Source organism: Rhynchophorus ferrugineus, unplaced genomic scaffold (assembly GCF_030347505.1).
Source record: "Rhynchophorus ferrugineus isolate W39M unplaced genomic scaffold, kcgeb_rfMv2 rfM3, whole genome shotgun sequence".
Taxonomy (NCBI): Eukaryota; Metazoa; Arthropoda; class Insecta; order Coleoptera; family Curculionidae; genus Rhynchophorus; species Rhynchophorus ferrugineus.
Genome location: NW_027472582.1, coordinates 8348142 through 8360132, shown reverse-complemented (window position 1 = coordinate 8360132; position 11991 = coordinate 8348142).

Genomic DNA, 11991 nt, shown 5'->3' with positions numbered 1-11991 from the left:
ACTTTCTTATTGTTTGGGCTCAACATAATACGTACATTGGTGATAACGGGACCAACTCGGAAGTGCACTTTTTCGACTAAAATAAGATTTTGAAAATCGGTTCATAAATGGCGGAAAAATTGGCGAACATACAATAAAAAGTATATATATACAGCCCAACATAGAGTATCCTCCTTTTTTGAGGTCGGTTAAAAACAGCTCTCATCGGTTGTGCTTTTCTTAATTCTTTATTAATTAAAAAAACTACTCACCGTTTTTATACATTTCATACATTTAATCTGGAGTAGAGCTAACATCAAGGTAATAATGTAGATATGTCCTTTTCGGTGACTCTAAAATTTGTTTGTCTTAATTTGCGAGATTCTATTTATATTAACCATACCAATATTTAGTGGAGCTGCAAGATAATAGAAATATTTCCAATAAAGTGCCCGGCAGCTTAATATTTAATAACATTAATAACACGTACCACAATATTAAATGTATCAAATCAAGCAAAGTGCTAAAACAACAATTATCGGTTTATTACCTTTTATCACTAATATAACGTTATCATTAAAAAATTCTGCAGACATTTGACAATCGACGATTTTAACAGCCTGGTATGGTTACATGTTCGAATTTATCAGAGCATTGTATCTGTTTTTAACTGGAACAAAATATGAAGGAGAATATTGCCTGGGTATTAAAACGAATTTACACACTGCAATAGGCAATACCTTATACATATTGATGACGTAAGACTTTGGTACTTTGACTAGACTTATAATACATCACTTGGATATACAATTGTTGACGAGGTCAATTACTACTTTACTTTATTATGTGAAAAGAAACTTAAAATCGTGGTCGAATTTGGATACCTTTCGATATATTTGTAGTAATACATCTTCCGATCTATCACTACGTGTAAAATACAATCCAATTGATGTGGAGTGTGGAAAATAATTATTACAATATGTAGGTCGAAAAAAATATTGAAACAAGAACAGTCTGGATAGGTGAAAAGAGTATAGCCTACAGTAACACCCTTGGATGAAATCCATTCGATATACTGAAGAAGAAATTGACAAATTATGAATCTAAAAATCGAAATGTTAGATAGATTGAAAATTAACAGCTTGATTGTTCACTTGAATAAAACTATCTGAACGAGGATTATGATTCAACGCTGTCAATTTCTAAGACAGGGTATTGAGAATGGAAATAAGTAAAGGTGTGTATATAATTAATAATATTATACTTGTAGGAAATCTTATTGTAGAGTGTAAAAGATTCATGTCCACAGATATATGTGTAATTGTTCAGAATATACCTGAGCATTTGATTAGAATGATGATTAAGTTTAGTTTTATCAAGAAAGATCTATACATGTAGTAACAGAAGTACCAAAAAGTACAATGATATCAAGATGACATGACAAGGAAACATTGGAAAGACGGAAACAAGAACTAAACATAAAGATAAAATATGCTCTCTAATGAAAGTAAAATACGTTACTTGGATATAAAATTGTCTATAAGGTGGATTACCACTTCACTTTATTATATCAGAAACGTAATAAACGTAAAAAGCACTGGACGGTCACTACTTAAACATTAATATCTGACTTGAATACAATGTTACATTAATTTCGGGAAACAAAACGCCGTTTTCCTAAACGTAAGGAGGGTTTTCGCTTGGAGAATCATTATTGATTCCATCCCGAGATCGGTTATTTAAAATTTAACCAGAAAACATCGGAAAGCAAACACACAATAATGATCCATTATGCTGTCGCTATTATCCAGCGGGAAGAAATAACCCTAACGATGATCGTTCCTGCTCGATCCTGATACGGACGTCCTGTGAAAAAGCTCTTAAGCTTTCGGCGGGGATTGTCATCAATATTGCAGCGGGCAAAAGGGCCACACAATGCCTTCCAATATATATTAATAAGGATACCCCTTTTCTTTTATGTGGCCGGGGCGGTATCGATTTTTTAGGGCGGTGGACGTGACGACGGGGGGGTGGGATGAGGGCGGCGGCGGCAGTAGGTCGATTGGATATTTAAATTGGAAATGTGGTGCTTTCGGAAGCCCGGTCCGGTTTCGAGGGGGGGTGGGCGCTTTACCGCGAATTTTGAAATATTTATTGGTATTAGCGATATGTTAATTAATATTCTGACAAGTGTTTGTGTGTGCGTGCATCGGTGGATTAGTTTTTGTTTATCCAGTTAGGGTGATACATTTCATATTTGTGCATTTGAATTTTCAGTTTCAACGAAAACGTGATATATAAGTATCGGGTGATAAATTTTTGGTGAATTGGATTATACTACGGTCATTATATTCAACAATCATATTTCTTAAATTTCGTCGATTTTCGTCTTAAATAAAGTCGAATCTTACGGGCCTATTTCGCTGGTACCTGCCATATCAAAACTAATAATTAAATATGTTAAAAAATTTGTAATAATACCAGATTTCCAGTTTGGTTTTCAAAATCACAATTCAACAATCAATCAAGTGCACAGAGTAACTGCGACTATTTAAAAAGCATTTGAAGAAAAGAAATACTGCCCTGCAATATCACTGGATGTTTCAGAAGCTTTTGATCGGGTTTGGCATTTGGGATTAATCTATAAGATGAGCAAATTGTTACCGCGTAATTATTGTCAATTGCTGGAGTCATATCTTTTCGGAAGAAAATTTAGAGTATCGCATGAAATGGTGTTCTCGATATTTAAAACTTTTTCGGACGGAGTTCCATAAGGTAGCGTCTTAGGACCTCTCCTATATCTGCTCTACACTGCTGACATTCCAACAACAAAAGAAACACTACATGGAACCTTTGCTGATGTCACAATTATTATCGCAAACGATATATGGCAGGACAGTAAAAAAAGTACAAGTGGTAGTCAACAAAATCTACAAATGGATGAAAGATTGGAAAATTAAACTTAATAGCTCCAAATATGTCCACGTTAATTTTGCATTGCGGCGAAATAATAAAAACTTAGTTATATCACTCAATGGATGCCCGATTCTTCAAGCCGAATCAGCTAAACACCTTGGAATCCATCTTGGCGGTAGATTAAATTGGAAACAGACAACAGATATTAGACAGAAAGCAAAACACATTAGCACCAAAATAAGACAACTATACTGGTTAGTCGGAAGATACTCTCAACTTGATCTAAAAAAGAGAAGATTTATAGAGAGGTTGATTTATCTGGACCTATAGGGTGCAAATATGAGACTGTCGCTGTTAAAATGTCGTCAAAACGCTGTCAAAACAAGGTTCTTCGATTGATTGCCAATGCCCATCGCTATGTAACTAAAGAAGAACTGCACGATGACCTGGAAATCAAATGGATTTGCGAAGTTATCCAAGATTTCGCCTTGAAACACGAAAGAAGATTACTCAATTATACTAACGTGGAAGCAATACAACTGCTGGACAGCGCGTAGGATGTCAGGAGATTGAAGCTAACCAAACCATACGAACTTATATAAAGTGTATACCTTTAATGTAAACTATAGCTATAAGTTATTATCACTACATAGTATAAAACAAAGTCGCCTTTTCTGTCCCTATATCCCTATGTGCGCTTAAATCTTTAAAACTACGCAACGGATGTTGATGCGGTTTTTTTCAGTAGATAGAGTGATTCAAGAGGAAGGTTCATATGTATAATACATGCATAATATACTAAGGCAACATTGCTAATTTTAGAGGTTTCTAACGTGATGTCGTAAATTAACCTATTTTTTTAGGCTTATTTAGCAATTAGCAAAAACGCTGCCTAACCCTACGAGTTAGATCAAATTAATGTACTACAGTATTGTACACCATAAAAAGGTCTACAAAAAAGTCCGCGATGGTATATGTTTATCTTTTAGGGATAACCCACATTAACCATTTTTATTGTTTACTTTTTACGTGAGAAAATGGCTTATTTACGAAGCTATTTTAAGCAATACGGCATTAATCCTTATCGAATTAAGTACCTTAAATACAGTGTGCAATTAATATAGATCAATATGGTTCCTTACAGCATGTAAATTAAACAAATATTTTCGGAGATATTACAAATTTAAAATTTGCGTTTAAAAATGTGTAATGTAATAAAAATTGTATGAATTTAGATATTCCAAAGATAGCAGGAAATCTTCATAGTAAGTATAGGGGAAGAGGAATTGTTTTACTCCAAATTTAATGCGTGCAGGCCAAGGGCAGTAATGAATGAACCAAAAATACTGGATCGATTTTAATCATGTTTTCATTGAGTGACATAGGCATGTATATTTTATGCCCGTGCAAAGTCGGAGCGGGCCGCTATGTTTTTATATACAACGTTCATATTTTTTCTGTAGTGTATTTAATTTAGTATCAGCATTGCACCCGTGCGAAGCCGGGGCGGGTCGCTAGTAATTGTATAATTCAGGAATACATATTGATGTATTTTCTCGTACTCATCTTGCTTGTGAATTAATCCAAGTACAAATGAAATGTAGTAATAAATTAATTTTTAAATACATTAATGTTATGCGAATTAAGTTCAGTTTAGCTCGACCTCTCAAAGATAGAAGTTCTACATTTTATATTACAAACACTATATCAATTCAGATTATATTTAATTCATTTTACATATGGCATCCACCATTATTGCAGCGAGTATCAAGAAAGTATCACTCTGAAGGAAATAAAGAAGTTGAAACAAAAAATATTGAAAAAATAACATTGGAATACTACCGCAGTCAGTTTTCGATTGTTATGGTGGCTATGAACCATTCTGGAGTCCATATAAATACACACAAACACGCTCACTCACTACAATTACTCAAATATTTATGGGTTATTAATATTCATCGAAAGAATATCCGAGGTTTAAAATTCTTAATTTAATCCAGTCAAACCGAAAATAGCCCGTTTCGATCTCCGAAGATCCTAAAGAAACGAAAAAGGGGGATGGAGAGGCAATAAAGTCTTCATCAAACTCTTTTTTATCCCGTTTATACACCGATAAAATAAGGAAAGCCCGACCCAGAATGCCAACAACTTACTTGCGGCCCGAACCGATCGAGGGTTCTTGACAGGGGTATTTTAAGTATTTTTAAGGGCGGTCAGGCGATTTTAAAAGAAGTGATCGGGGGAGGATCGAGGATTGAAGGCGTTCGACTGGAAAACATTCTGTAACCATCGCCGACCCGAAGCGATTTCGGGGTTTTCTTTTGTGGGTTTATCGAAAAGGGTGAATTGTAACACGATTTTTTTATATTTAGTTGATTTCTTATGTTATTTCTATGATAATTTATGTATTTGTATCTATAGACAGATTTTATGATTCAACACTTTATAAAAATTGTTATTTTTAGGTAATTTTTTTCTGATACTTCTTCAGTATATGAATTCCGTAGCCAAATTTTTTAAAATTATTTAATTATTACATTGTTACTAGTCGTTTCTAACTAACCTACAATTTGACTTTATGGTAACTTATATCTAGGTATAAAACTAGGAGGACCCCTCCGCTCTATCTCAGTCTCTGGTGAAATAATGTTTATACATGTCACTGCTGAATTTCTTAATAAATACACCTCACTACACAATACTACACAATATCAGATAATCTGATTCTTTTGAGTATGTTTCCTGCTATGGCGGTATCCAAAAATTGCAATACTTCGATATTCTCATAAGAATGGAGTCTTTCCTCATGTAGGTCTCAACATAGGTAGTTAGTCCTGTAGTATTTGTCCACAATACTTCGCACGACTTTGTACTGAAATATTTGTATTTTGTTTATGTTAGTCTTTGCAGAACATCCCCATAATTTAACTCCTTATGTCCATATAGGTTTCAGTATTTGCTTATTACATATAATAGAAATTTATTATATACTGATAATTGTGATTTTCTTTCAATTAGCCAATGTATTTTCCTATATTTATCCAAAAATTATATTTTAATTATAATATTTTTGAATATGTAGAAAAGTATGTGGTTATCATTCAAGCATATGAATACAAAGTGAAAATACAACTTGTTTAAATATTACAGAAGAGCTAAAATACTTATATATTAAGAATTACTGGAAGGTGTTACATACCATTGATTTAGTAAAATATCTTGGCTTCTTAACCACAGCCGTTCCTTTTTATAGCATAGAGGTAGATTTTTACTCAAAAAAATATTTTATTCCTCCTATTAGCTCAATATGTTTAGCCTAATATTATTGTTCCTTCCAAATAATAGGTGTTCAATATACGTATTTGTTTCAATGATGACCTATTTATTAGACACAAATCCCTAACCACCACACCATTCTTTCATGTTTGGGAATAGGAAATAGTTACGGAGTGCTAAATCTGGAAAATACAGTAGTTGAGGCTGCAATTCGTAGGATTATGGATTTATGGATATTTTGTTCTTCAAATGTAATCGTTCTTGCTTCAAATCAAACTCAAACCTGCTCAAAAGAATAGAATTTTTAACAAAAAAGTGTAACTTTAATTATTATTTATAAAAACCTTAAAATTTTTAAACCAAAAACCTTTTCAAAAAAGACTCGGTCTCCCATATATTAGAAATAAAGAAAAACAAATAACCATATTCTCGAAGCCACTTTTGTTAGGAAGAGGAAATGGTATTTTTTTGAAAGTTTAAAAAAATTAAGGAGTTTAAAATTATCGAGAAAGATGATTTACTGAACTCTGTCACTGCTAATTACCTACTACTATGTATGCTAGTGTCTATTTTGAAAGTTTTACATTAAAAATTGTGTGTTCTAGTAAATAACTACTTATCATATATTAAATCTCATATTAGTCTAAATGGCACTTATACTAAATTCATCCAAACCCAAGCATTGAAGTTAAACATCTAAAATAAAGATTATAATAGCTTCGTATAGAGCTAATAACACCTAACTCACCTTAAAAATTAAAAAGAAAAAAATTACAGTTACAGTTACAAAATCGCCAATATTTAAAGGCTATATAGTCCCTTTCTTAAGCGCCTGAAGATATCAAAGTATGGTGGTATTCGATATAGTATTTTCAAAATGGTCTAATTTCATATGAATACCATTACAGTCATTTAAAACCATCATTATAATTAACTCAAATTAAATTAGAAACAGAAAGTGTGACTTACCTGTTATGAAACAAGCATAGAAGACCGACGCTACATAAATATTTGGAGAAAACCACAACAAACTGTGAAGTAGACCACATAAAAATGCGCAACAGAGTTATGGATAGATGCATCCAAGATAAAGCCGTCTGTATCAGATTGGAATTATATATATATAGTATGTAAAACCTCCTCGAGATATATCTCCAAAATATCAAATTTCAAATATACAATATAACAGCGGAAATGCACATGTAAATAAGCTTAACGATATATGGATGAGGATATCCGACGTAATACATTTCAAGAAAGTTGAAATTTATTTAGTAGACGTTGTATTTCATAATATTTTTTTAAAACAGCTATATATATAATTAAACTTGACTGAACTATTGGTTTTGTAACTGAATTAATAAGATATATAAGAAAGTATATACCACAAATAAATATTCACTGTTGTAATAGAAAAACAGCATCTGTAACTCAAGGAAGAACGAAGTTTGTTTGGTCGCTAATCAGAATACATGAAAGCAACCAGACCAGCAAGTCACAGTTAACCTCGAATAATGTAAAACCAATAACAGAACATAAAATATTTCTTCTTTTGAAATTGAAACTTCTTGCAGAAATTTCAATTGAAAAAGAGGAAATGATGAAAGAAGCAATTTAATTGCATCCAACCTCATTAGGAATGTTTTAGAAGTAGGCTGAGGAAGATCTTTTTATAAAAAAAATAGATACAAATAATATTTCATGATTTCAATCTCAATAATTTTAATATATGACTTCAAACGAACTAGAGACAGAATCATTCATCATATACATCCTAATCAGATATTCATGCAAAAAAAATGAAAATAAAAGATAGTTTAGTAACACCTACTACATTAGATTAAATATATAAAATAAAACCTTAAACAATTCGACATATCTGTTTCTGAATTTCGAACTAGTTCCTTTCCATCTAATAGTTCCCAAATAAACATTCTCATTAACATATAAATAGAAATAGATTATAAACAACATCTATATAAAAGATGAGATTAATATAGAATGACAAAACTATTAAGAAAAACAACTAAAGCGTTATCAATGTTATATAACATTACGTGTTACCGAACACAATTACGACTAGGACCTATACGTCGCAACATAAAGGCTCTGTATCTTATAAAAAAAGTTCCACGTCGATGACAGAATCCTTGTCCTAGGTAGCCATAAAACTCCGATCCATTGTAGTCAACTTTTTTCACTAACACGATCGAAAAGAAGCTTCTTGAGACGTAAAATTGAAAAAAACGTCCCATCCACTCGTTCGTTTCTTTTCATAACCATTCGGGTTCTTATATTGTAACCACCTGTTAACTCCCGGAATTTATCACCTATTGAACACGTATTGGTACCACGTTGCCATTCTTCTACATAGATAGATTTTTGTTGTTTTTTTTTTTTAGAAAAATATCATCCTAACATTACAGAATTGTCACAGTATAGTTTGTCGTTTTATTTTCTTTAGCTAATTGATGTTGCACACCTTCATCAATTATCTGCAACAATATTTATTGTGTTTAAAAAATTTTTTCGTAATGCGCTACAATTTAAAGTAAAATCAAATTATAGGCTAAATAAATAAATTTTAAAAGACTTAGAACCGATAAGTCTTAATGTTTTAACTAGCATCAGGTACAATTGTAACCAACTTCATGTTGAAGCCACATTTTTTCGCTGCGTTATTGTTAATTTGTACCGAGTAAATCGCATTTGCGGGAGGTTTGAAGAAAAATATGGCTGAAGGTCATCGAATACTATGTGAAGCTTATCCCAATCAAGCTCTATCGATTTCAATATGTGAATACTGATTTTGATATTTTAAAAGTGGTGATTTTGATACCGAAGTCATAGAAAACAATTTGAAGATGAGGATTTGAAGGCATTACTCGATGATGATTCATGCGAAACTCGCGAAGAGTATGTTGAATTGTTGAGAGTAACAATAGTCGGAAGTAACAACAGTTAAAAAACATGGGAGTGATTTAGAAGCTTTGATATTTTGTGGCATATAAATTGAAACCAACTAATATTGAAAGGTTCTGTATAAAATGTTGCTCCAACGGCCATATCGGAGATGATTTTTGCAACATATTATTACAGGTGATGAAAAGTGCACCTATTACGATAATCCAAAGCGAAGAATATCATGAGTGATGCATCAAGATCAACGACAAAGCCGAATATCCGAATGGCTCCAAGATAATGATCTATATATGGTGGGATCTGCTTGGGATGATACACTATGAGCTACTAAAGCTTAACGAAACCATGATGAGGAATCGCTATCAATTACAATTCACGCATTTGAGCGCTACCTACCCGCCGTATTCTTCAGACCGTGCTTCTTCTGATCACTACTTGAAGCAGCGCTTCACTATATTCTCCATGGTATGGAGATACCAAAAATGAGTAGATTCGTAGCTTCGAGAGATACATCTTAACTTCGAGATGAAATTCTTAAACATCCTGAAAGATGGCAAAAAGTAGCAGCTATTGATGGATAATACTTTGAGTAAAATAAGTTGTACCGATATTTCGCAATAGGCTTCAAATTAAAAAAAAATATTTAAAACTAATTTTTAGGCTCATATAAAACGTGGACATCTTCCAATATCAGGTGTTAACCCATGATATTATCAGGCACAATATATTCCATAACCTAAAAATGTTCCATAAACATCATAAATGAATGCCAAGACAATGAATAATGGCGACAATAATTTTCCCGATTATAAGGATATCTAGACATATGGCAACACCGCGCGTTCATAGATCTCTGTCTCGATTCATTGGACTGATATTTATTCGAATTTGATTTTTTCGAAAGGCCCTCATAGGACGTCTTTCTTTTAAGGGATAGTCAGGTCGTATCGGCGATCGGGGAGTCCTTTCTCACGGATCTTTTCCGAGTTTTTTTTTCCTTTTACTTTATATATATCTATATTTTATCCGTGCGCGTTCTTTTCGCACCTTCTTATCCTTATTCTGACACTTGTGTGATTTGGAAGCGTACGGTTCGGTAGAATTCATTGCTTTTCGATGGTCGTGAAATTCGGGAAAGAATACGTAGGGGGAGAGAGAGGATTAGGTTTTATAGCCACAATATTTCTTTTAAGAGACGTAGAGAAATGGTCGAAATGCCCGACAATTGCTTTGATAAATCTATCGAACTGTTTTTAGTATTAGGTGCCTGCATGTATTTTCATCAGCGATATCTGTTGGCTAATATGCGAAATTTCGTGTAAACAACCTAACTTAACTGTTAAATTCGATGGTTTCAACATTCATATACAAAAATATTGTTCATAACCTCTTATCACTAGTGTTTTGAAGAAATTTGCAAACATTTGACAACCGAGCGACTTTGGCAAGCTGATTCGGCTACACATTCGGACGCATCAGACAACATTATGTCTCTTCTTAACTAGAATAAAATGTGAATAACAGGTCAATTGAAAAGTCCCCGGCCTACCATAGTAAAACGTATTTTTTTGGCAAAATTAGTTTTTTTTATTCAACATAATTCCTTTCAAAGGTGATTTCAAGGACACTAATTATAGCGACACTCCAACTTTTCACTACAATTTTTGTAGTACTATTTGTCCTCAAAAAGTCAAAATAGGCCTCAGTTTCATCGATCACCTCTTCAATCGACAAAAATTTCTTCCCAGCGAGCATTCTTTTGAGATCTGAGAACAGGAAATAGTCGCTAGGGGCAGATCTGGAGAATACGGTGGATGAGGAAGCAATTCGAAGCCCAATTTATGGATTCTTCAAACGGTCCAATAACGCTATGTAATAATCGCTGTTGACGGTCCTTCCTTTTTCAAAGTAGTCAATAAACATTATTCCATGCGCATCCCAGAATACGGACACCTTAACCTTGCCAGCCGGCTGTTGCGTTTTCTCACGCTTTGGAGCGGGTTCATCGTCTCCAGTCCACTCGGATGACTGTCGCTTGGACTTCAGAGTGAATTAATGGAGCCATGTTTCATCCATTGAGACTTGATATGTCTCAATGGATGAAACAATGATGTCACAAAAACTCGGGTTTATTATGGTTGATCATGTCCAAACACTGTGCCGAATCATCAACTCCTCGTTGTTTTTGGTCAATGGTGATCTCGCGCGGCACCCACTTTACACAGAGCTTTATCATACCCGAATATTCGTGAATTATATGATCTACACGTTCAGTTGATATCTTTAGTGTGTCTACTATTTCATTCAGTTTCAATTAACGGTCATTCAAAATCATTTTCTGTATTTTTTAAAATATTTTCGTCGGTAACAACCTCTTTTGGGCGTCCACTGCGTTCACCGTCTTCGGTGCTCATTTCACTACGTTTAGTCTTAGCATACCAATCCTTGATGGTTGATTTTCCTGAGGCAGTGTCCGAAAACTCGGCATCAAGTCAAGTTTTTGCTTCAACTGTACTTTTTCCCTTGAAAAAGCAATATTTTATCAACGGGCGAAATTCCTTTTTATAAATTTTTTTCACAATAACAAAATTTGCTTCACTCAAAATGCTATAATTCACAAACTAATAATCCGGCAGCTGTCAAATTTATACAATCGTCTTTTGAAGGATAGAGGCTAACTAAAAAACATATAGATTTAATTCAGGTAGCGCCATCTATGTGTCAGAGTGGGAACTTTTAATTGACCTATTATATTCTCTCATATTAAAACGAATTTACAAACTGCAATAGACAATACATTATACATCTTTATGACGTAAGTTAACTGCTACTTTGGATAGACTATATTTTTCTTCTATGATTATTAGTACATAATAAAGACTTTAATAAAATTGCCTA